The 26,683-nt window shown below is 38.4% G+C and overlaps 2 long non-coding RNA genes across 26 annotated transcripts; one reads left to right on the forward strand and one right to left on the reverse strand.

Moving 5' to 3' along the window:
- Window positions 1-7,164: 7,164 nt before the first annotated feature.
- LOC135745087 (uncharacterized) lies at window positions 7,165-11,686 on the reverse strand. Of its 2 annotated transcripts, none has more exons than XR_010530976.2 (3): window positions 10,447-10,752; window positions 9,044-10,072; window positions 7,165-7,299 (listed from the first exon to the last, which is right to left on the reverse strand). It is a non-coding gene; the product is annotated as an uncharacterized lncRNA (long non-coding RNA). The 2 variants fall into 2 exon arrangements; XR_010530975.2 differs by lacking the exon at window positions 7,165-7,299 and adding an exon at window positions 11,607-11,686 and having other exon boundaries at window positions 7,328-10,072; window positions 10,447-10,585.
- On the forward strand, window positions 7,194-17,660 carry LOC135747194 (uncharacterized). 24 transcript variants are annotated; one of them, XR_012335104.1, is made up of 11 exons: window positions 10,990-11,137; window positions 11,615-11,749; window positions 12,346-12,377; window positions 12,465-12,503; window positions 12,583-12,666; window positions 12,762-12,850; window positions 15,347-15,408; window positions 15,598-15,631; window positions 15,766-15,879; window positions 15,961-16,082; window positions 17,466-17,660. It is a non-coding gene; the product is annotated as an uncharacterized lncRNA (long non-coding RNA). The 24 variants fall into 24 exon arrangements; XR_012335107.1 differs by having other exon boundaries at window positions 12,614-12,666; window positions 17,466-17,659; XR_010531747.2 differs by having other exon boundaries at window positions 11,615-11,722; window positions 17,466-17,659.
- The last annotated feature ends 9,023 nt before the right edge of the window (window positions 17,661-26,683 follow it).

Raw genomic sequence — 26,683 nt, forward strand, 5'->3', positions numbered from 1 at the left:
TTCTTCAGGCACTAGGCCTACATCATTTATTCCTGTTGTAGTCCTCGTAAGATCCTACATGGTGAAGTAAACATGTTAGCAGCAGTAGTTCTCAAACATATGATTTGAGATTTATATGCTGGAGCAAGTGTTTTGTCATATATCCTGAAAAGGCTGCTGTACCAGTAATAATTTTTGTATGTGCATGCGTGCATTGATGCATATAAGCTTATATATAATGCATACATATATTTTGAAATATAAAAATGTAAATGAGGATCAGATATATGTTTCTTAACAAACATGCATGTTCATATGTGGCAACTTCTTTTCCGCCGGAGGCTGCTCGTCACAACGTCAATCAATGCTTATGGTACTTAGCAACGACAAACGATTTGGAGCGTCCACGCGCTTTGGAGGAAAGCGGCGCATTCACGTTTTCTGCGTGGTTTTAGATGCTCAATGTGAAGCATTTGGCCATTTGTGAGCCGTCACGGAAACCAGGGGCACAAGTCGGCAGCACAAGTTTCGAGAAAATGAGAAACAAAGTTTTTTTTTCAAAATTTGTGATTTTCGTTTTATTGCAGAATCTGTTAGTTGAGATCACGAAGAAGCCTCTCCATGTTTGAGATAGCAGTTTTTGTATATTTAAAAGCGTACATTTTGCGGTTAAAATAGGCTTGTTTTTCCGGAGATTCTAGCGTGCAGCGGGGGGCGTCATTGTCTCTGTGTATATTTACATACTGTATAAGCTTTTGTTTTCGCCTCCGCCCCCAAAGGGAACAGCGTGACTACTAAATAAGGATAGTTCGCCCAAAAATGAAAATAATGTAATTAATGACTCACCCTTATGTCGTTCTAAACTCGGAAGACCTCCGTTCTTCTTCGGAACACAGTTTAAGATGTTTTATCGTTAGATTTAGTCCGAGAGGTTTCTATCCCCTTCATTGAAAATCTATGTATGGTTTCCATGTCCAGAAAGGTAATAAAACATCATCAAAGTAGTCCATGTGACATCAGTGGGTCAGTAAGATTGTGTTGATGCATCGAAAATACAGGTTGGTCCAAAAATAGCAGAATTACGACTTTATTCAGCATTGTCTTCTCTTCCGGCTCGAGCGTGAAGTCACGTGACTGTAGTGCCCTGTTCCTCAGACATCTTTGCTAAGTTTTTTTTTTTTTAACTTATATCGTGCGTCTCCCCAGACTGTAAAGCTCGGGCGCACAAAACAAAAGAAAAATACAAGAAGCTGGGGCGGAACAAATAACAGTCAGCCGCATCATACGTCAGCCGCGTCACTGACTTTATGCGGCGCCGCAGTGGGCGTCAAAGTACCGCGAGAGCTCTTCAAGAAATCTTACGCAGTAGTTTAATTTCGACTCGCTCTCGCGGTACTTTGACGTCATCTCTATGTCAGTTCTTGCAGCGCAGCATGAGTCCAGACACACAGAAGTTACACAGATATCGTTGTATTCTTCATATAATTGGCTACATGTTTTGTCTATCAATATTTTCCATGAAGTCATTGGCTGATGGAGGAACGAGCGAGCCATTGGTAACATCTCTAAAGGATGTCACGTTTTCGACGGCGCTGTTTGGATGATCTATTATACTACTTCCCTATTTTAAATACAAACTTTGAAGGCGGGTTCATGTGTTTAACGGAGTGTAAGCTCATATACCCTTACATGTTACGATTTAGTCTTCAGATTATATTTTATATTGTATTACCAGACATTCATGCGAAATCTGATGTAATCTATATTTCTGATGTAATCTATATTCATGCGAAATCTATATTTCACGGATTATACGCATTTGTGGACAAATATGGTCATTGGATAATCTGAAACAGACTGGATTCGACTTGTGATCCCCACAAAGGTAAAAAGAGTCATGTTTATTTTTGCGGTTTGTCATTTGGTCATAAAATACTACATATGATGCTAGAACATCTCAAAAAGGGTTTTACAGGGGGTATGGCTTAGCTAAATGAGATGTAAATGAGCCCTATTGTCTCCCCCAGCTGAAAAGAAGAGTCCCTTTCGTCTCGATTTTCTCGGTTTGAGTATTTCTGAGTTCCTATATTCAAATGGCCACAACTTTTCCAAATCTTATCAGATTTCCATGTGTTACACATCGTTGGAAAGCTTAGAAACTGCACTTTCAGAATCTGTGAATAACTCAAAATGCCCAGATCCGACTTGTGTCCCTACTATCCGTACTGGTCACATTTCGTTGGGTGCTGCTCGAGGCCCGGAACAACCACGGGATCGGCGCGGCTATGTGCGTGTTTCACGGTTCAAGTGAGGAACCTTTTTGGGGTTATAATGTCTGCACAGTGCTGAAAACGCATGTTGCTATACTGGTAGTGCAGATTGATACTTTTTCGCAACCTTGACCAAGAGAGAATATCTTACCTCATTGTTCCGCCCCCAAGCATCACTGATATTGGTTAATCCAGTAGCGCACTAACTCTTGAGTCTTATGTCCGTTTGCTTTCACGCAAACTTGAAGATATCTCGCGGGGTGAGACTGTACTTTATATTTTTCATAGTTTGTGAAGTGCACGGCAATGCGGGTCGCACTGTACCGTCAACAGCCCTAGAATCCAAACTTTTGACTTTTAGACATGTTTAACATGAAGTATACAAAGCTTACTTCAGCAGCTCGAGTGTTTTCTGTGATAAGCTGCGTTAATTTGGTTGCGCAGGTGACTATTAACAGTGGCTCAATGTAATTAATATTCATGAGGTAAGACATGAAACGCTTTGCACGGGCATCGCATCAGAAACGTTTTTTTGGACCGAAACTTAAGAATTAAGTGCGGTTCTGGTTCCTTTTAAAAAACGGAACAGAACCGGTTATCGGTTCCCAACCCTAGTGGTATATACTGTATTATACACTCAAAACATTTATTGCATTCTCCTATGATTAATTAGATGGTCTTTATGTCAATAACACATTAATGTCATTTTTAATGTGTAGATAAGCAATCAAATAAAGGTGAAGTAAATAATAAAACCCATTCTGTGTTGTATTAGCACACATAAATATTCAGTAAAAGTAGTTTGCATTTGCCCAGTAAGGGGATCTTGCCAAATCCAGTCAAATCTACAGTACAAAAAAAACTGTGAAAACTCATTTAGTTGACCTTTTCAAAAAAAAAAAAATGCAAAGGATTGTTTTATTAAAAAAATCCAATCCAGGTGTATTAATTTAAGATTAAGTGATACTGGTTACAGAATGTGCACCTTGAAATTTCTGGGCAACTGTTCTTTAAAAAGACATTAATCTAGAACAATACATTAGCAAAAAACCATTAGTTAGCCTAAGGAGGTTAGTTATACATTTAACCTGTAGTTTGTCAACGCGGTATTATGTGAAGTACAGTATAGGATTAAAATGAGAATCGCTGTGAGCATATTAAAGTCCCCTTTATACCGCTTCGGACACATAATACTAATGTTACACAAGACTATAACTGTTGAAACAACAAATCAGTAAATAAAGATTTACCTTTATACAATCACTGTTTGTTAAATAATCCATCGTTTCTCGGCAGATTCTTCTTGATATACCAAAGCACGTGCGATTGTTCCCCAACAACAACACAACACTGCGCATGCGTGTAACATTGTATTCACTGCGCATGCATATTTTGAACATCCACTGCGTAGTGGATTAATCCACTACGTCATCGCGCTGCAAGCTGCAGCGAGGGGTGTCTCCCTCTGTTGCTCGGTTGCAGTTGGTTCAAAACGCTGCAGCACGTCTGTGTACTGGAACATGCAAAAACAAGCATATTGCCCCTATTTTAGCCTCACTTCACTAGTTGCCCATACATTTCAGGATCCATTTTAAAATTATCTTCTTTGTTTTTAAATCTTTACAGGTTCTTGCCCCTATTTACATTTCTGTATGAGATGTTACACCCGTATACACCTGCCCATTCTCTCAGGTCAGCTGATCAACTGCTCCTGGATGTTTCTTCAAAAAAAAAAAAGAGTAAGGGGACCGGGCTTTTGCTGTGGCAGCTCCTAAACTAATTAGGCAGGGTCCTAAACCCATTAGGCAGGCCTCTTCATTATCTTCTTTTAAGTGGCTTTTTTAAAACCCACCTCTTCTTCTTGGCCTTTGACACTAGACACGTGTTTTAAACTTGTTTTTTTTTATTTCAATTTGTTTTATATGTCTTGCATGACTTGCGTTTTTATGTTTAGATATTTTCTCTACAGCACTTTGGTTAACTGTGGTTGTTTTAAAATGCTTTATAAATAAAGTTGAATTTGATTTGATAATGCATTTTATTTAATAAGCAAATACTGTTTGTAAAATGTACATTTTGTGAATATTCATTTTTTATAGTTAACCTTTAAAAAACTATTTGCATTATCCTTGAAAAACAGACTGTCAAGAAAGTAATTTGTTATACTTTTGATTCTTCAAAACACTTTGTAAGCTTTTTCAAAACCATTTATGCAATTTATTTAGCTTTTTATTTACCTTTCAAAGGGGCTTCTGTATAATATTCCCTGCATCTCATTCTGTAGTGTCTTTTTTTGTAAAATTTGACAGTTATTCCTTAAATGCAGTAATTTCTATTTTAATTTGCAATTTAACAGTTGGGGCCCTATTTTAATGATCTGAAACGCAAGTGCGAAGTGGGTGGATCTTGGGCGCTGTTGCTATTTTCCCGGCGGGAGAAATAACTCTTGCGCCGGGGCAAATCAATAAGGGGTTGGTCTGAAGTAGGTTCATTATTCATAGGTGTGGTTTGGGCGTAACGTCAAATAAACCAATCAGAACGTCATCCAACATTCCCTTTAAACGCAAGTGCGCAAGTTCCATGGCGGGTTGCTATTATTATGACGGATTTACCAGGCGCACGCCAGGAGCGGTTCATAGCTGAGGAGACCGACGTTCTTGTAAGAGCAGTCAAAGACAGAGAAGTTGTTTTGTATGGGGATGGGAGAAACCCGCCCAAATCAGCGTCGGTTAAACAGGCGTGGGAGGAAATAGCCAAAATTGATTTCCCTTATCTCATGTGTTAATATATTTTATTGTAACAATTTATGATTTGCAAAAATAACTGTTGCATCTGTGTAGATTAGATAAGCAAAGTGTGTGCGCGTTGTGCACGCTATACATTAAAATAGCATAATGAACAACGTGCAACACGCCTCCTTCTTTGCGCTGAACTGCCCAGGTAGCGCAAATTCATTCCCTAGTTTGCCGACATGCATCTGTGGAGGTATAAACCCGCTGTGTGCTGGTGCAAAATACGAATGATACATGCGTCACTGACAAAGTCAATTGCGCTGGGTGCAAGATAGGGCCCATGATGTGTTTCTATTACCCTGACGTTGCCCCTACGAGATGGATTAATTCATGTAGAACAGCACTGAAGGCCTAGGTGATAAAAGCACAGCCCACCTCTGCTTTGATGGTATATGTTTTTTTTACCATTAGGAACAGGCCTTTGTTTGTATTTGTATTTCTAAAAATAACTGAAACCTGATTTTTTTTTACATTTATTTGAATAAATTTGAGATGATATGATGACATATTGGTTTTTCTGCAGGACCTTGAAAAATAAAGATTTATTTATATGTTAGACTTCACATAGTAATTGAATTAATAACTTAACTTAAAATCAATGGGTTAAGTTTTCAGACACTGTATAGTTTGAATGTTGTTTTGGATAAGCCTATCTGCTAAATGCATTAATGTCTGCTGAGTCATTAGAGAGGTGGAGCATCCAAATAAAAGTCTCTGCACATCTTGACTTTATTTCATCCTGAAGACAAAGAAACTGCAGAACAGGAGTGACATTTTATCAGGTTAAAGTAGAAATCTAATAATTGGTGATGGACTTAATTTGACTGTTTTTTAAATATATACTGACAATATGTCTGTAATTAATTCCAATGTACTTTTTTTGTTTTCAACATGATATACCTTAGAATTCTAAATTTGTTTTGCTTCAGATAAATTGCAGAAATTATTTTTGAAAGTCAAACAAGGATATTAACTCTGATCCCTGCTTTATTTTGACACAAACAGATCAAACTAAATATTTTTGTTTCTTTGCAGGCATCATGTTATTTTTCTTGTGCCTTGTTCTCTTACTTGGTAAGAAGAAACATATTTTCATATGCTGTCATGATTACACTCTTTCAATAACATTCTGATATTTACTGTACATGTCATTGAGTCCCTGCTCACTGCTCCTGTAATCTATACCCAGCAAACAGGGGACGTCCTCCGGACGTTGCGAACGTCCTCTTAGGTCCGCATAAGGTCCGCATTGTAACGTTCGCTGGCGGACCTTCCGGGGACGTCCGCATATGATCCGCTAAATAACGTTCGCTGGCGGACCTTCCGGGGACGTCCGCATATGGTCCGCTAAATAACGTTCGCTGGCGGACCTTCCGGGGACGTCCGCATATGGTCCGCTAAATAACGTTCGCTGGCGGACCTTCCGAGGACGTTAGCATATGGTCCGCTAGACAACGTTCACAGGCGGACCTTCCGGGGACGTGAAACCACTCAGTTTTAATATAAACCCATACTACACATTTAACCATAAGGCAGGGTTACCCTTTCATGCAGACATCAAAGTAAAAATGCTGTTTTTGCTATTACTTTACTAATGAAAATCGTAGTTTATAGTATCTAATGTTATTTTATAATTATTATTATTTTTTTCTTAATTTTTAAACTAGTATGCTAAAACATGGCCTTTATATCAACCCTTTACTGATTTTATTACATAGATCCCATTAAAGCAACTTACAATTTTACAATAATTTTACATTTAACGTGAATAAAAAGATCTGGCACCATGTCTTTTTTAGTTAATGATTTTCCATACTATTCCTAAGACATAACTATTGTCAATAAATCGAAATCACAATGCACATATTCATGTAATAGTTAAAGAATCCACCATTGTGAAGTTACACATCACCCAATTAAATATAAATGAAGTGCAAGTACTTGTTTATTCTGATTAATATGATACGGTGTTGTGTGGTTCAAGCGTTGTCTTTCTCATATATGAAACACTGCATGATATATAATTGTCACACAGCAAAAATCTATACAAATACATTATATCAAGGAAAAACAAACTTGAATCTACAACTACAGCTCAAATGTAAAACTTTTATTATTGCAAAGGATTCAAATGCAAGCAAAGCAATGCAAACAGAAATGCAGAATGACATTCACTCAATCTGTTGCAAGCAATGACTTTCAAACAGCAAGTGTTAAAGAGGCCAAACACGCGGAACACAAGTCCAACGCTGAAAATTCTGGAAAAGAACAATTGAAAAAAGATACAGGTAAGACATACATCCTCATATAAACTTGAACTATATCTCAAATTCTACACCCATCATTTAAACTGTCAGAAAGTGTTGATTAGACTGCAAAATAAGGTGTACTTTGTAATTTCATAATTTTCCTTTTTTTCTATTATTTTTCTTTTTTCTATACGGTTTCTTACTAAAATGTCTTTAGTGTTGCCAGCTCTCGTGAGACAAAAAAGCAACCGCAGCTTCAAAAACAAGCCCAATATTATTATATTGTTTACTGTCAACAAATGAGCTCAAAACATTTTAACCTTCAACCCCTCTGAAATTACACATTTTTAAGTTTAGTATTAAATTGCAAAGATAACACTTTACAATAAGCTTGTATTTGTTAGCATTTGCCACCATGAACTAACAATAAACAATACTTCTACAATATTTATTAATCTTAGTTCATGTTAATTTCAGCATTTGGTAAACCATATTTCAAAGTTATATCTGTTACAGGTGTATTATATTTTGTTGTGGCATCTAGCAGTGAAATTGCGAATAGCAATCAACCTAAATTTCGAAGCGCAATGTGATTCTATGGTAGCTGCCACAGGACAAAAATGTCATTGTCACTCTGAAGCCCATGTTATAGTTGTGCGTAAGGTCTACACCGTAGGTTATCCATAGCCTGAGCGTAGCCTGATTTTTAACAGCGTGTCAGTTCTACGTGGACCACAAGCGCTGTTATTGGTTCACTAGAACCCCTCCCATCAGGTAAAAAACTGCGTCATAGCCATTTCCATTTGTGACGGTGAGAACAAAAATAGGCCAAGTTGAGGAATGACTTAACTCAAACTGCTGCAACGAGTCGCTGTTTATTTACTTCGATCACTGCTGGTCAGTGGCGCTCGTGACTCCTCATTCGAGGGGCGCTAATTCAAAATAAGTGTTCGGAGTATCATGTGTGTGGTCCCCTTTTCCAAAATATGTGTCCTGCGTGTCGAGAGATCCTATGTGCATCACATATTTTGTCAAAATAAGTGCCTGCTGCACATGCGTCAAAACCGTTTATGATAAAAGAGACGCTCACGTTCACAAAATACACACAAGACACTCCCTTAACACTAAACTCTGATTACACATGGGATTATGCGAGTATCTGGCAAAAGCGAGCGTCTCTTTTATCATAAACCCTTTAGACGCATCTGCAGCAGGCACTTACAGGATCTCTCATAGCGCAGAACACATATTTTGAAAAAAGGAACCACACACATGACAAGCTACATACATGTTGTGATGAACTTTGCATCGAGCGCCCTCAAAAAAAGAAGTCACCGGCCGCCACTGCTGCTGGTCTTCTCAAAACACACGCAACAATCTGCTGTTTCTTCATTTGTGAGTTAAACTGACCAAGCTGCTTCTGTGGTTACATGCGTGGATACTGCCTATCAGCGGTCTACATGTATGTTTGCTATATTGAGCCCTTGAGACAACGTATGGACGAAACACGCTCTGTAGAACAGTTTGTCCATTTAGGGCTACTGTAGAAACATGATGGTGACTTTCATGTATGCTGGCCCGCAGTGTATGGACATAAAAACGGCTCACTTAAATGTATGTCTTCATCTGTAAAAGATAAAAATCTCCATATCTCATTAAATGTGAATAAATATCAAGATCAAAATGCCGTGTTAACACTGCAAGAAAGAATTAAAACGTTTTAGGTTTTGGTGTATCAGATAAATTTGCTTACCTAAATCATTCAAGCCAGGAAGTAGGACACTTTTGGCGCTTTTCCATTGCATAGTATGACCCAGTTCAGCACAGCTCACTTTTGGGGAAGGGGTAATGGGTTTCGGATGCGAAGCCATGTGCAAAGTTACAAAAATGCAGAGCACACCACCGCGCCCATGTCTGGATGGCAGTTTTGTAACTTTGCGCATGGCTCCGCATTCAAAACGCACCAAAAGTATAGGCGTAAATGTTCTGTCAGCGGAGTACAGGTACTGATGACACGGGTGTTTGTATAGAACCTGTCATGTGAGAGAGGTAGTGGAAAATCTACTTGTGGCTGTCAATTTTGATTTTGTGGCTGCATTCCATTAATATGCTCTGTTGCTCCATGTTGTGTGTGTGTGTGTTTGTATCACATTTACGATGATGTTACGGCAGTAGAGAGGACGCAACTTTAACAATAAGGCTATAATCAGGGGTGCACATAACTTTTTTTGTCCTGGTTCTCAAAGAAGTACCTGGAGATGTTACTTGGTACTCACACTATTCATAGCACAGACATCCTACATGCTGACATCATCACTTTTCTCCTGACTACTCTCTTCGCCATATCGCTTTTGTTTAAACATGGTAGACAATGATGTACATAAAATAACCCTGGTTATTGTTTTTTACTTATCTAATCTTTATAAATAACTACTAGCCTAACTCATATAAATGTATACTTGTACTAGCAAGCTGTCTGAAGCATTGAGATGCGGATCACTGCTAACAACACACATTAATTATCTTACCACTGATGCACGGAGAAATCTCTTATGTCAAAGTAAATAAGCTAACTACGTAACAAAATTCCAGCAACGTTGGTACACTAGAATTGTTTCTATTTGAGCATACGCACCAGTTATGTGCACCCCTGCCTATAATCTCACCCACTCTGAAGCGACACTAAACTGTACTGGAAAAGCAACCAAAGCGAGCTGAGCTGCATCGTGCCGAGCCAAGTTGTACCCTACATTGGAAAAGCGCCATATCATGACATCGGACCCTGGAACACAGAAAAGCATGAGACAGTAAAAAGCATCAGATGTTAGGTTGTGTTTGAATGCTTCCTATGAACAATTTCCCCCTGAACTATGCATGTAAATGAAATTAAACTACCTATTCTTTCTTTCCCCTTCTTAAACATCCTTTAAAACCATAGCCAAAAAACTCAAGATCTTAGCTTGTTATTAACAATATCCTTATTTGTTCCAACAAATATAACTATATAACTTGCTATACAAGTTAATTATAGAAATATAACTCATTAATAATCTTATTAACAAATATTACCAAATTTAATTATTTTAGCCAGGAAAACTTAAATGTCACTACATTGAAATGTCATATATGGTTATAAAAGTATATATTTTGACTCACATCTCAATATGGTGGCCTCCAGGTCTTCATTCTTGATGGGATTCAGAAACTGTGAACTGTCTTCACAGACAAATAATACAAAGTCAGCCTAAGAGTGTGGAGTAAACAGCATCAAGCCTTTCTTTAATAAGGAACTCATCTACAAAAAACAAACAAATACTTGTTATACTTTTATGAATTGTCAAGTTGTACAACACACAGCAATTAAGATTAAGACAAACAAAAAAATCACTGATATTATTAATTCCATTGTTGTGTCTAATAGATAGAAACAACTTGTGTTGTAAAAGGAAAGATGACAGCCAGATGACGTCAAAGTATCGCGGGAGCGAGACGAAATTTGATTTCTTAAATCATTCTCGCGGTACTCTGACGTCATCCGGCTGTCAGTCTTGCGGCGCCGCATGAAGTCAAATAAGCCTCCTGACTGCGTGCGAGAACATTTTGAATTATCTGGCACGAGGCATCACACGTCAAACGTCAACTGACACAACGGTCTCGGTGAAGGGAATAAGCAAAAGCTCCATTAAATTTCGTCATTTTTTATACACATCCCGTTTATTTTGTAGTTAATTGTTAGATAAGTAAGTAATTTCGTCAAGTTTTCGTTACAGAGTAAGATTTCGTTATCATCGTTACCATATACAGTATTTATATTGGTTCAAGAGCGCAGTTTGATAACTCATTCAAGGTTTGTAGCCATATTTAAGTTACTCGCTTACTTTGTTTAAGTGTTAGAGTAAATGTATATGGTTTTAAAGTAGTATTAATATAAGTAACTGCGCCTCAATCCGAAGGCTAACCACTGGAAGTAGCATTTGTAACTTAGGCTGTATACCTTTTACGTCATCAAGACTGTCATATTTAAGAATATTAACAATTATAAAGTTAACTATTATTCCCAGTTAATCGTAAATTGTTGTAATATGCTTATGACTTGCGAATGTAATGTTTATTTAACTGAAATAAACCAGGCTTGATGACGTATGCAGCCTGCATATTCGACCTCCGGAGGATGTAGCCTTCCGTTTGAGAAACGGCCTACAAGTTGAGCGTGCGCGAGATTCTGCCGAATTGATTCTTCAATAATGGCAAAGCAAAAAGTAACTGTCGTGATGATAACCCTCATTTTAAGGTTTAAATTAAAACTCCTACCTTACCTTTCCAGGGGGTTCTGTTCCTGCAGTCTTCCAGCAATACTGGCGCGTATGACGATGCGGACACGAACTGCACACTACAGTATACCGCCGCCTACTGTACTGTAGTAAAATAACGTGTAGGATTGAATACTGTGGCAAACGCAGTAAAAAAAGCCATTTAATTCATTGTAAAAACAATGGGCATGCCAGTTTAAGTAACTTGTGGGCTAAATCACCAAAATAAGTTTGTAGATGTGGTTCAATTATTTTTTAAATGTGTAGCATAATGGACCAGCCTGAATGTATGTAGCCTATAAATATATTGTTTAGACTTTATTTTTAAACCTTTATTTGGTGGTATATGGTTAAACCTTTTTAATGGTAGCAATAGGCTTTATACCCAGCTGCACTACTTCCTGAACTTCAGCCAGCTCCTTGTTTCCTGTCTGCCATTATTGGTCAAACTGATTAATCCAGGTGTGCCTGACCTCAGTAGTCACAACAACAATAATCAGACAGACCTGGATTTATCAGTTTGTCCAATAATGGCAGACAGGAAACAATGGGCTGGCTGAAGTTCAGGAAGTAGTGCAGCTGGGCATAAAGCCTATTAAATAAAAATCTTAAATTGAATCAAATCTCTTTTAATAATACATAAAAGCTCTGGGAGGGTTGGGGGTACATCTGGGTAACATTTTAACATTTAATATATTTTGATGTGTGTGTATATATATTAACTTTCTTTATTTTGTTTTCTCAGCCTTTAAACATCTAAACATGTCCTCCAAAAAGGTAAGTTCAGCAGATCAGCTTATCTTATTCTGTAATATTGATACTGGTTTGAGAAAAACTAAGATTAAACAACGTACATGTTTCCAGGAAAAAGGGAAAAACACTGGAAAACAATTTCAGCCTAAGGTTTGAGATGGCTAACTGTGTACATTGCCTTTGTGTACTGCAAGCTGAACTTACAGATTTATATGGACTTTACTTACAGGTTTCCTGTGCTGTTTTGCTCCATTTTACAGAACAAAATAAGGCTGAGGTAGCACCATCCTTGTGGTTAGAGTGAAAGAATGTGGTAAGATTTGGTTAATGTTTTATAAAATACAAATGATAAACATGAAGGTCAGCTACATATAAAAAATAATCAAACATGCTTGTTTCCATCTGAAGGGTATTGAGACCAAAATAAATAATGTGCCATTCTGGACAAACAGCTGTGGACAATACAAGCAGTCAGAGTAGCCCATTTTCTCACACAGGTAAAGTATGCAAAGTAATACCAAACTTCTTTTTAACCTTAACAAATACTGGCAATCCAAATATACAATGTTTATGTGAGGTACTGTGCAAATGTCTTAGGCCACCATGCTACCATTAGATTTGTTATTTTTGCAATTGTATAGTGATCATATATAATTATTTCTCAGTCTCTTTATTAGAATACAACCAGAAAATACAGGAAATGTGTATGTAGTATTAAAAACAATATACCGGTAAACGTATAAGCTGAGGTGTCAAGTGTTTAGGGTAAACTCTCCTTCCACTTGAGCAATAGCAGGCAACTGCAGGATCTCTTAAACCTAAATGAAATTAAATCCTAATTTCTAATTCTAATCGAATGACTTCAGGACTTCAGTCTCCTCAAAAAAGCTCAAGATGTGTTTAGTGCCAAGAGAGGTCACACTAAATACTGACTGATGTCTGAAGAAGACATTTAGTTCTGAAAATGGATTTGTTTTTAATTTTGTGTACATTTTTCCTGTATTTACAGTTGGTATCTTAAAGGATAATTCCGGTATTTAACACTTTGAGTCTCATTTCTGGTTTGTTTTGGACGAACTACAGTGATGGACACAGAAATTTTGACAATGGGTCGTGTCTTGAGTTTTTGACTCGTTTAGAAGCGTCTCTTGACTGCTTCAGAATGGAAGTCAATGGCCATGCACAAACATGTCATTAAAACAACACTTAACGTTCATTTTCAAAACTGTGCTACTCACCGAGCAGTTCATGGTGTTCGTTGATGATTAAAAACAAATATATTGGCGCAATGTATGATTTCAATCCGTGTTATTTGCTATAGTGGAACTATTTTTTCAGATACCTCACAACCGCATATATACTTCCGCTCTATATTTGAGTCTGAAGCGTTAGCACACTCGGCATGCCTGTCACGCGCCCTGCGAGAACAGCATTAGTGAAACAAAACACGAGCACTTTTAATAAGGTAGCCTTACATTTTTTTCTAACAAACAAACACTCCCGTATCAGAAATTAACAGCACAGTAATTACTGACAATGTAAAGGGTAGGCTATTTAAATAAAACAACGAAAATAAATGGACGAAGTTCAACAAACTGTAATAAAACGGTAGCATACTTTCCAAATTAAGTTTATTTATAACACTTACACCATCCAATATGTTTTTTCATCAGCAGAACAATAAAGAAGATATTTGCAGAAACCCCAGTGCTCCGTCATGCAAGTCAACCGATCCGCACCCTTTAAGAGCTAAAGCATATATATCCAATACAACAGTAATCCCCTATAACTCCGTGTGACATATTGACGTCTTGTGAAGCAATTCAATCAGTTTTTGCAAGAAACTGGACGTTATTTACAACACTATTAGCATGAATGCCAAAGCAGGAAGCCGTTCGAGGCGATCTCTTCCACTGGTGGCGTTTGGTGGCTGTTGGCTATGGATGTTGGTCTCTCTGCGCCACCTATAGAGCGGGAGCGTGAAGCGCACTTCCTGCTTGGCAAAAGCTCTGCATTAACGCTGTGAAATATTAATATATATATATTCGAATCTCAAAACTGAAACTCGAATGTCAACCCACGGAACAAATATTCTGGTCCAGCCCTACAAATATGGGAAAATTTTCTTCTGAGAGAAACCGAGCGAAAAAACTACAACCACATGTAAACTGACCCTTTTCTGTTTCCCAGTGGCGGAGTGATATATCAGCGAGCAATGAGTCTTACAAGAGAGATCAATGGAATTTTACAAAATGCCAAATAAAACACGACAGAAACTGTATTTCGTTTCACAACTTGTTTTTAATCATCAACGAACACCACGAACCACTCGGTGAGTAGCACAGTTTTAAAAATGAACGTTAAGTGTTGTTTTAATGACATGTTTGTGCATGGCCATTGACTTCCATTCTGAAGCAGTCAAGAGACGCTTCTAAACAAGTCAAAAACTCAAGACACGACCCATTGTCAAAATTTCTGTGTCCATCACTGTAGTTCATCCAAAACAAACCAGAAATGAGACCCAAAGTGTTAAATACCGGAATTATCCTTTAATAAAAAGAGTGAAAAATAAATATGGATGGACATTAAAACTTTGCTAAAACAACAAAGCTGGTGATAGTGTCCCAAGACTTTTGCACAGTAATGTATATTGACCAAGAGTTGTAATGATCAAAACAAATGCATGTCGTCTATTATTTTCTTTAAATGGGACAGTAAATTATCTGAAAGTGAAATCATTATTGAAGGTGATATCATTGTCACTGCATTCATTGTTACATGATTTTAAACAGTGGGAATCATTGTGTAAGTTTCTTAATAATATCAAATACTACTTTTTTGTCTTGTTGTTTCTAGACCTGAGGATAAGATTTCCAGTTTGAAAGTGAAGAAAATGAATCATTATTAACAGCAATTAGTAGTTTTTCAGCTGAGAAGCCAGGTGAAACTATAAGGACACTATGATTTACTTTCATATTATCATTCTTTTATAGATGAGGAGCAACCAGTAAGAAAAAGCAAAAAGATGTTTTGATGTTGCCTGAGGCACCTTATTGTGAGTACATTTTAATGCCATGTACAGTATTTGTATTATAATGATGATTACTTGATTTATATTTATTAATTTAGCATATGCCTTGAGTGACTTACAAATGATAGAGCATTCAACATTTTACAACAGTTACTACAATACTTACATCATTAATTTTTAAATCTAATTAATTGTTTTTTATCACAAATGCAGCACATCAGTCAATTTCTTCCAATAATGAATCAAGGTACAGTATTTTGTTATTTTTTATCTTAAATTATTGATATTGATAGGCATTTTCTTCCACACAGACTTATTGTTCATTTATTTTACTGGTGTAGTTAGTAATGTTATTAATGTTTCAAAACTCATTCTTGGAAGAAATCCTGGAGTGGAGAATCATTCTGAAAGTAGACCAAATACAGGACAACACCACAGCAGTGGTTGGAAAAATGCAGCAGACAATGAGCAAACCAAGCTGACTTTCAAAAGATGGTATGTGCCATAACACATGCAACATTACTAGTCACTGCTGACGTTTTACCCATGTTTATTACGGATTGTTTTTGTTTGTAGATTCGTTATCTGTTTCTTCAAAGGGGAGGCAGTTTGGGAGATGGGAAATAGGAGGATGCTTCAGCTACACAGGGCGAATTTCAGCAGCTCAGTTTCACACTTGCAACTAACAATGAATTATAGTGAGTCTGTGTGAATCCCAAACATTTCAAAATTATTTTTGTATATATATTGTATGTAAATTGTAATGTTGTAAATAAGAATGTACATTGTAAATGTTAATAGCACATAAACATTAATAGCAATTAATAGTCTATTTTTAAAACAAAAATAATGTTTGATGCTTTGGATACATATAGTATCATATACCCTACATAGTATACTTCTAGATGCCTTTAACACAAAAACCTACAATAATATCAAAGATCAATGTATAAGACAACTTACATTATTTTATGTCATAGTAAACTATTTTTATACTCTGTGTGACCTATGCTCTCTCTGAGATGTGTATGTTCATTTTGTAGCTGGTCAGGGTAGAAGCATGCTACCATTAGATTAGTTGTTTTTGCAATTGTGTAGTGATCATATATAATTATTTCTCAGTGTCTTTATTAGAATACAACCAGCAAATACAGGAAATGTGTATGTGGTATTAAAAACAGTATAAAGTATAAGCTGAGGTGTCAAGTATTTAGGGTAAACTCCCCTTAAACTTGAGCAATAGCAGGCAACTGCAGGATCTCTTAAACCTAAATAAAATGAAATTCTAATTCTAATCATCAAATGACTTAAGGCTTTTTCGAGGAGAATGAAGTCCTGAAGATGTGTTTCGTGCCAAGAGAGGTCACACTAAATACTGACTGATGCCTGAAAAAGACATTTACTTCTGAAAATTGTTTTGTTTTTAATTGTGTGTAAATTTTTCCTGTATTTTCTGTTTGTATCTTAAAAAAAGAGTGAAAAATAAATATGGATGGACATTAAAACTTTGCTAAAACAACAAAGCTAATGATGGTGGCCTTAGACTTTTGCACAGTAATGTTTGTTACCCATTTTATGTGTAAATGCAAATCAATATGAATATGAATTCTCCCAGTATGGTTTCCGCTGGTCAGGCTGGTGTAGCAGGATTGTTTTAGAGGGACTTTTGCACAGTACTGTATGTCCACATTTACCCACCTTTACTTTGAGTGAACTGTAACAGCAACAATAATGCCATAAGCATGAAATACTAGGTAAAAGTGAGTTGTGCATGCTTTCTAGTTTTAGCACAGAATTCTGTCTCTCTTATCTTTTAAATGTTTGCTACAGATATTTTGCAAGACATTTTAAACATATCGGGGCGGTTTCCCAGACAGGGAAATCTTAAATACATCAGTGCCCTTTGTTTAACATCATAATGCACACAAGTAATGTTTTTAGTAAGGCATGTTTGTTAAAACTAGTTATATTTCAAAATTAAACTGAGGCATAGTCCTGGTTTAAGCTAATCCTTGTCTGGGAAACCACCCCAATAAATAATAACTACTTATCTTTTAAATGTGTTCATTTCGTTGTTTTAGGTTAGAAGACAACGGAAATATTTGACATGGGAGTCCAGCAGACAGCCAGAGACACGCACACACACGGAGCTGAAGCGCGTTTGACTGACGCGTACGGGAGATCAGGCACGCGCACGGGAGATCAGGCACGCGCACGGGAGCTCGCTCGCGCACGCACACACAAACACGGAGCACAGGAAAATTACACCTGTTCAATTAAAATAAAAGAACTTTGTGGTAAACAATGTTTAGCGTGTCTGATTTCATTGGTTGTAATGAAATAAAACGATGTGCTGAGGACTTCAGGCGAACGTCCCCTAAAAGTCCCGAAAGTCCGCTGACCGTCCTGCAAACGTCCTTGTGAAAGTCCGGAGGACGTCTTCGCGGACGTCCGCTCGACGTAACAGGGGACCCTACACGATAACGTCCAGGGGACGTTCGCAGAGGACATTTAGGGGACGTCCAGGGGACCTTTTTTTGTTAGCTGGGTAACAATAACAATTGGTATACTAAAAAAATATGTGAAGTGTATGCATGACTGTGTTTGACACAATGTCCTGTAAATACACACAGATTTTAGAAATGGACCTCAGGCTGAAGCTTCTGTGAGGTTGGTGAATGGCGATAACTCATGTTCAGGACGAGTGGAGGTTCTTCATAATGATATATGGGGAACAGTGTGTTCAGATTACTGGGATTTATTAGATGCTGCAGTGGCGTGTAGAAATCTGGGCTGTGGAGATGCTATTGAGGTACATTTTAATGCAACTTTTGGAATGGGTTCAGGACAAATATGGCTAGATGATTTAGCTTGTGATGGCACTGAGTCCTCATTTTCATACTGTGGAGGACTGCCATGGGGAGAAAACAACTGTGGACATAGCCAAGATGCTGGAGTCATTTGTCAAGGTAAATTAAAGCTAAGTACAAACTTCATACTGAATCGAACCAAAGAGATGACACAAAATGCTAAACATTTCTAATTACTGACTCTGTTTGTAGCCTCTGTTAGGTTAGTCAATGGCTTCAGCTCTTGTTCTGGACGAGTGGAGGTTCTTCATGATGGTCAATGGGGAACAGTGTGTTCAGATTACTGGGATCTATCAGATGCTGAAGTGGCATGTCGAGTACTGGGGTGTGGAGATGCTACTGAGGTAAAGACTGATGCAAATTTTGGGGAAGGTTCAGGACAGATATGGCTGGATGATTTAGCTTGTGATGGCAATGAGTCCACATATTCATACTGTGGAGGACCACCATGGGGATCAAATGACTGTGGACATAGTCAAGATGCTGGAGTCATTTGTCAAAGTAATTGTAAGTGTTAATCTAATGTAAGATCAACCAAAATGCTTGCACAAAATGCCAACCATCTTGACCCTGACTGTGTTTTTTTTTTGGAACAGCATCTGTTAGGTTGGTGAATGGTGAGAACTCATGTTCTGGACGAGTGGAGGTTCTTTATAATGAGACATGGGGAACAGTGTGTAAAGATTCCTGGGACTCTACTGATTCTACAGTGGTGTGCAAAGAGTTGGGATGTCCAATTGGTGCTGAAGCAAAAATATATACTTACTTTGGACCTGGTGTGGGACCAATATGGATGGATGATGTTCAGTGCACCGGGACTGAATTATCACTGAAGGAGTGCAGCTTTCATGGATGGGACTCACACACTTGTGATCATTCAGGTGATGCTGGAGTCATCTGTCGAGGTATGATAAATAGTTTAATAAATAATTTAATAAGATAGATGCTAATATTGCATTAGAAATAAATAATAAATAAATATAAGTGGAAATAAAGTGTGTTGTCTGTATCTTGTCTGTATTTAACATTATGTAAGAGCATTAAGCCAAACAGAGATACAAGATTTAACACTGACTTCTACTTATGGTTTTCATTCACTCTCCTTTAGATATTAGGCTGGTAAATGGATCTAATCTGTGTTCTGGAAGAGTGGAGGTTTTCTATAATAATCAATGGGGAACCGTCTGTGATGCTGGCTGGGATTTAACAGATGCTGCAGTGGTGTGTAATAGCATGAGTTGTGGGACTCCTGTAGCAGCAAAGACCAGAGCTTTCTTTGGGCAGGGTTCAGGACCTGTGTGGCTGGATGGTGTGAGTTGTTCTGGGTATGAGCCAAAAGTGAGAAATTGTCTATCAAATGCAATAGGAGTAAGCACCTAGCCATGGACAAGATGCTGGGGTCATCTGTAGAAGTAAGTTGAAATCATCATTTATGACTAAAGGTCTCATAATACAATGCCTGATAGGTTGATACTGTATCTTAAACCAATATTTCCTGCAGTTGTGAAACTGGTTGATGGTCCTAATCCATGTGATGGCAGAGTTCAGGTTCTTTATGATAATCACTGGGGTGGAGTTTGTAACACAGGCTGGGGTCTGGAAGAAGCTGCAGTTTTATGTAAAGCTCTGGACTGTGGTGACACTGGAGAGCCACAGTCATTTGTGGGTCCATTTCTTGGGCCAATATGGATGGATAATCTTGCATGTACAGGAAATGAGTTGTTTCTTCAGGACTGTCCATTTACTGGGTATGGTGTTAACAGTTGTGCAGATGGATTGTATGCTGGAGTTATTTGCAACAGTATGATATATTTTTTTAATTCCTCACTAAATCATAGCTAACGCTGAATATGTATTGTGTTTTCTGATAAGCCATTCTTGCTCTATTTTTTTTTATTTAACAGGTTTTGTGAGAAAAGGTGTGGTGAGAATTGTGGTTAAGGCTGAGACTGGCTTTAATGTCAATGACCTTAATATCATGAAAAACTTTATGGACAAGGTGAGGTTTCAACATCTGTTCCCTATATGTCACTCAATCTGTGTTGTTTTGGTGTAGTGACCCTAGGGTTTGAGATTGGGAGACTCTTTGCATGGTGATCTGTTATTGCAATTTTATATTTGTGTGTGGTATCATTTTAAAGGTAAAGGTGCGATAGGTAAAAAAATTCTAAGGTAAAGGGTACACTTAGTGCAACTTATGTTAAAAGTTCCTAAACTTTGGTACCTTTTACCTTAGACTTATAGAAATGAGACCTTTTTACCCATTGCACAATGACCTTAAAATTATATATTTTTTATTGCTTTACAGACCTTTCCATAAACAAACTCCATGATGATTATTTGACCAGCTGTCTTAGCTGTCAAATGTGCAGAGTTTGTGTAATCAGTAATCAAATTGTGTAATCTGCTAGATGTGATTTCATGCTTTTCAATTCATCTGTAATATTTTCAATTTTACAGACTAACAATTTAATTAAAATTAAAGGAGATTATTTTGTAAACTGGAAAACACAGGCTGATGGGAAAGTATTCCAAGAAATAAAAACTTTACAGGTTCGTAAACGGAAAGCTTTTGCTTTCTCGTTCTCTTCTTTATATATATATATATATATATATATATATATATATATATATACACAACAGTTCTTTCTGGTTTTCAAATCTGATTGGCTAAGAGCTCATCCCAGGCGTGCGATTTTGTATTGATAAAGTAACAGTAACCGCTTCACCGTTTGTATCATTCCGCCACCTACTGGTCATTTTAGTATTAGTTATTGGGGCTTCTTTAAACGCCCATGAGTCATTTGCTAATCTCTGACTGGAAAAGCTGCAGCACACAAGGACACACACAGACATGTTGTTTTTAAACACTCTCCGTGTGTCTCAATCAGTTCCCTAGCTCGTGAATCAGTCTGTGAATCCCAATCGGAAGTGATTATCCCGTTGAAGATCAGCACTCTTGGATGTAAACTTAAGTGCAATGATGTCACATCATGTGGATGAGTAACTTACACTTGAAATGAACTATGAAAACAATAATTTTCTCTGAAGCGATCTCTCTCCTCCTATTAGTAGTACGCGAAACCACTATGGAACTGCAGGTAAGAACTGCAGCTTTTACATTTGGACACTTGATAATTTATTTTCATGTGACGTCACGTTGTGAGATATCGCCACTGATATATTTATAAGCAGCATGCAAAAAAAAATGATCTTTTATGTAGTACTGACAAGAACGAAGTCCAGTATTAAAGCGAGTGCTCATACCGCGAGATTAAATGGTTAAAGCAATATTATATAAATATAGTTTTATTAACTTTTACCTCGTGCCAAAACAATAATAACACAAAAGACACTAAATATAAATAAGAAAACAAGTAATAGTTTCATAATACCAAATACTGCTGGTTTTATCTCGTTTTTGACCTACGTCAGAGCCAGGGAATCCTGTCAGAGATGTAGCCCAGATCAGGCTGTGGTCAGCGGGGTGAGTGAACACTGATGTCCGCTGGTGTGACTGGTCCGAATCTTTCTAAGCAAATGTTCAAATAGGCACTGTCTTTACTAATCAACTGCAGATTTGGATATTATACATATATTCTCGACTGAACTAATCTAAAAACTACACTTTGTTGTGACCGACGAATTAGGAACCGCCCTGTGGAGACCAATCTACTTTGAGAAACTAACAAAACGTCAATGAATTTGGCATGCAGGTATTTGCATCTGTTGGCACCGCCCCGCAGGGATTCAATGTGGATCAGGAGCATTACCAAATCAGCTTTTATTTGCTTTGAAAGCCGGCAGATCATCTGCTCACAAGAAACTCTCTTCTGCTCTGAATTTTAAGGCTTACCTGAAGTTGGTCGGACGAATACCAAACTGCAGCGAAGGCTCTCGGTTTTACCACCTCTTTACTTTCTCAATTTTGAACTTGAGTTTGAGTGTGTGCGTTGCCTCTCCTCTCCGTGCCTCATCAACTCAGCACAAGCACAAAGAGCCTGCAGATTCTCATCAGCCCTGGCACGGTCTGCTTACTGGGCTTGTGGGGGGGCAGCTTCTGCCCTGCTGGCTAATGGGAGCCTGATGAATCTGCGTTGCCGCAGGTTCATTAGGCTAAGGCTCTGAAACACCTGCACGAGGTACCTCACGACCCGGCGGCCTTTTCTGACCTCCACGCAGCAACTGACCTGGCGCTCCGTGTGACCAAAGTCACCACACAAGCTGTTTGTCGTGTTATGTCTACCCTGGTGGTCCTGGCTCTATCTCGTGGACATGAAGGAGATCGACAAGGATCGTCTCCTGAATGCTCCTGAATGGTCTTTCCCAGATCGGCCTTTTCAGTGACCGAAAAGCAGACTGAGCCCATCTTGCTGCGTCGGAATCCAGCTGCCCCTTCAGGTTTGTTGGCGCCTCAGCCTGCTACCTGCCGGGGGGGCCTTGCTACAGCTACCATCATTCCTTTATCCAGGCAGCGTATAGGAATAGGCCGTAAGCTGCCCGTCATACCTGCTTCCTGAGGTGGAAAAAAAGTCTGGTGACCTGAAGATCGTAGGAGGGTCGGGTGGGGAACCCTTGGAATCCTTCTCTTCCTCCTTCGCCAGTGGGTGCACAACGGAGTCTCACCTGTTCAGCCACCCATCTGCGGACTCAGGTGAGTGTTACCTTTCACAATACTTATGTCAGTGTGGGCAAGACGCACACATTGGCAATCACCTCTGCTTTGCTCGCCCCCCTGCGGACTTAGGTGAGTGTTACTACACACAACACTTCTGTCGGTGTGGCCGAAATGCACACACTGGCCTTCACCTCTTTTCCGCTCACCGTGGGTATACCGGTCATGCTTTGAGTCACTCTCACGTGGTTTCTGTGGCCATGGAAACAGCTTTCCAGCGTGTCACGATTCGTCTTAGCTATGTGATCCAATTTTGCGGTGTGAGCTGTTGATGCGCACATACTTCGTGCAGAGATTGTTGTCCTTTTGGCGCAGTCTCTACAGCCGAGATGAGGTCAACGAGAAAACCCCCTAGAATGCCCAATCAGTGTCATGCTTTTATATCTCCAAGATCGTTTAAAGAGGTGCCAGTCACCTTACACTATTAAAGGCGGTATTGGTGCCACAACCGCTCACCACACATCTGTAAACGGTAGATCTGTGGGTCAGCATGACCTGATCAAAAGATTTCTCAGAGGTGCACAAAGGCTAAATCTTTTGCACCCTCCCTCTATTCCTCCTTTGGACCTGTCCGTGGTGCTAAAAGCCCTTCAGGACGCCCCCTTCAAGCCTCTGCATTCTGTGAGTATTAATTTCTTACATTGAACACTTCTCGCATTGACCTCCTTTAGGAGGATAGGAGACCTTCATGCATCTTCGGTCAACAATTCGTGCCTTCAGTTCGGGCTCGCTGAATCCAGCATAACGCTAAGACCCTGGCCTGGCTACGTGCCATCAGTTCCAACCACTCCTTTCAGAGTTCAGGTGGTGAACTTGCCTTTGGAGGAGGCAGACCCAGCTATGGCTTTGTGATGTTTTGACTCAAGCTTTAGAACCTCAGACCAGCTTTTTGTCTGTTATGGTGGTCAGCAGAAAGGGAAAGTTGTCAACAAGTAGCGGATGTCCCATTGGATTGTGGATACAATAGCCCTTGCATACCAAAAGCAAGACATTCCATGCCCGTTTAATTTACGTGCTTACTCTACAAGAAGTGTGGCATCATCTTGGGCATTGGCTCGCAGTTCCTCACTAACAGACATTTGTAGAGCTGCGGGCTGGGCGAAACCTAACACGTTCACAAAATTTTATAGTGTTCATATCAAGCCGGCATCCTCTCGGGTTCTTTCTTCAAACCAGTAGAACACTGAAGGTCGGCTTGTGTGTCGGCTTGCAGCCTCCGTTTTGGTGCTACACGATTGCACCATTATGGAATGCCATTAGTGCAAAAACTGTTATGTACTCCTCCACCACCTTAATGGCTGATGTTGCGGAGCATCGGCTGTCAGCCTCTCACTAGATGTATTCCCTGTAATCTTGTGTTAGGCTAGGTGCCCGCATTGTGTCCCCTACGTGGGGTTTCTATGTGTGTATAGTCCTTGGTGTTTACACTAGCCCATGTTTTCCCTTAGCAGATCCTACTCTGCGTCTCTGTTATACCATGTACTGTTCGGAGAAGTCTATATGGACAACCTGATGGTTGTTCCATATCTTATATGTTATCCAGTTCCGCAGCGTTCTTAGTTCCTCCCAGAATAGGTCACTTCTGCAGTTCGCTGGTTCACTATTGTGAGTTAAGAAACAGGTACTGACCGGGCTTACTGGCGTAAGCTTTAGGTTCTGCCCCTTACAAGGAGGACGGAAGGTTTATGCAGGCACTGGAAGGGACCAGTTCGGTTACAGATGTAATCCTCGTTCCCTGAAGGAAGGTAATGGAGACTTCATGTCCCGTTGACACAGTTTGCTGTTCAATCAATCAACAAAATTTATTTCGGTCCTCACACATAATTTCCAAAACAAACAAAATGTATACATACATATCAACCGAAAAAGGTGCAGGCTGAAGCTTATGCTTATTTTGCTTACTCTTTATACATAAAGGGTATGTATGACTGTTCCATTGCTGTTATCAGGCCAGGTACTGATGCTTGGCTTTCTCAGCAAATAATAAAGCTGATTTGGTAATGCACTTGTTCCGTATTAAATACCCGCAGGGAAGCGCCAGCAGATGCAAATACCTGCATGCCAAGTTCAGTGTCGTTTTATTTGTTTCTTGAGGTAGATTTGCCTCCGTGGAGCTGTTCCCAAATTGTCGGTAATGAATAAAAATGAACTGTAATTAGGGAACATATTTGGTTATTTACACTGTGTTCTGCAGTTATCTAATGGATGCGTATTTATTGCTGTGCTATATTCCATGCAGTCGGGCCATCTCGCGCTCCCGTAGTGGACAATATGACCATGAGACAGCACTGATTTTTGAGTCAAGAGTGAGTTTTACAAGATGAATATGGAACAATTATTACTAATTACAAGTGCAAATAACACTGCTGGATTTCATCGTCATGATAACATGGATCTAACGTACGACTAACAGACAATTAAATGTGTGTGTTATCAAAACTTATAATTGTTCTTGTCATATTTAAGTAGTTCAATCTGATTTCAGTTCACTTTCTCGCCATCTATGTCGCCAGTTCACATTAATTGTCTCCAGAATGTGCGTATGCATGGGTCAGAGTTTGCTTACAGGTGCGCACATTCTGCCGTCAAGTTTTTCTTTTATAGATCACAACCTTTGCATGATAAGTGGCCTACGCACGTTTTCAGCCCTGTTTTGCACGCTTTATAAATGAGGCCCCAAATACAATACTGATTTTGGTGGTAACTAATAAAAAAATGCCGTTTATCGTGTTTTGGAACCAAACACTCTCTTTCTCTCTCTCTCTCTCTCTCTCTCTCTCTCTCTCTCTCTCTCTATATATATATATATATATATATATATATATATATAATTGATTTTATATATTTATTTATTATTAATCCAATATTTCTAATTGTAAATACATGTTGTTTTCACAGGTCTTAACGGAATGCAAAAGAGAAAACCCATAGCTTTTTACAATAATATGATGGTAATCTTTTTAGGTTTACTTTTGCTTTACTATAATCCATTCAGATATATTTTTCTTAGTAAATATTGTATATCATGAAATTGAATGAACTGTACCAATGCAGAATCAGGAAGAAAGTAAACTTTTTATTTCCACTAGAAATACAAAAAAACATATTTGCCTTACAAACAGCTGCAATAAGCTTATGTGTTCTGGTTTCATAACTATGCTGACATGTTAAAGGGTGCTCTGTTTTTTTATTTAAATCTAGACATGCAAATCTCTTACAAAAGCACCTGCCAATCATCAAAACTGAAAAAAATAAGCTACTGCCTTTTATCCAAGAAATCTTTTGATTAGTTAATTTTGTTTTGGTTAAAAATATTTGTTTACCAAATCTCACTATGATCACTTTTAGAAGTCTAGATTAATATAATGTTTCATTTGACCCAATAAAGTTCATGGGAAAACCCTCACAACATTTCTAATTCATGTCCTGTTTATGAAATCGCATACTTGTCGCTTTTTTGGAAACAATGAATTCAGACATACTTGCCTTGCCGACTGGTTTGCGCCTACTAGTATGGAAGTAGGCGATTTCAGATTAAATTCTTCGGGGAATAATAATCTTGCCCATATTTCTGCCATATGCAAATATTGTGAGAATCATCTATACTGGTATAATTATATGAATAAAGGTTAAAGTAAAATAAGAACACATAAACCTTGATGGAATTACATATAATGTAATGAAATGTGACTGTTATAATTTTAAACATTGCTTTTAATTAAACGTCATGTTGATGACTATAAAGAAACTAACA

This window comes from Paramisgurnus dabryanus, chromosome 1, assembly GCF_030506205.2.
Source record: "Paramisgurnus dabryanus chromosome 1, PD_genome_1.1, whole genome shotgun sequence".
Classification (NCBI taxonomy): Eukaryota; Metazoa; Chordata; class Actinopteri; order Cypriniformes; family Cobitidae; genus Paramisgurnus; species Paramisgurnus dabryanus.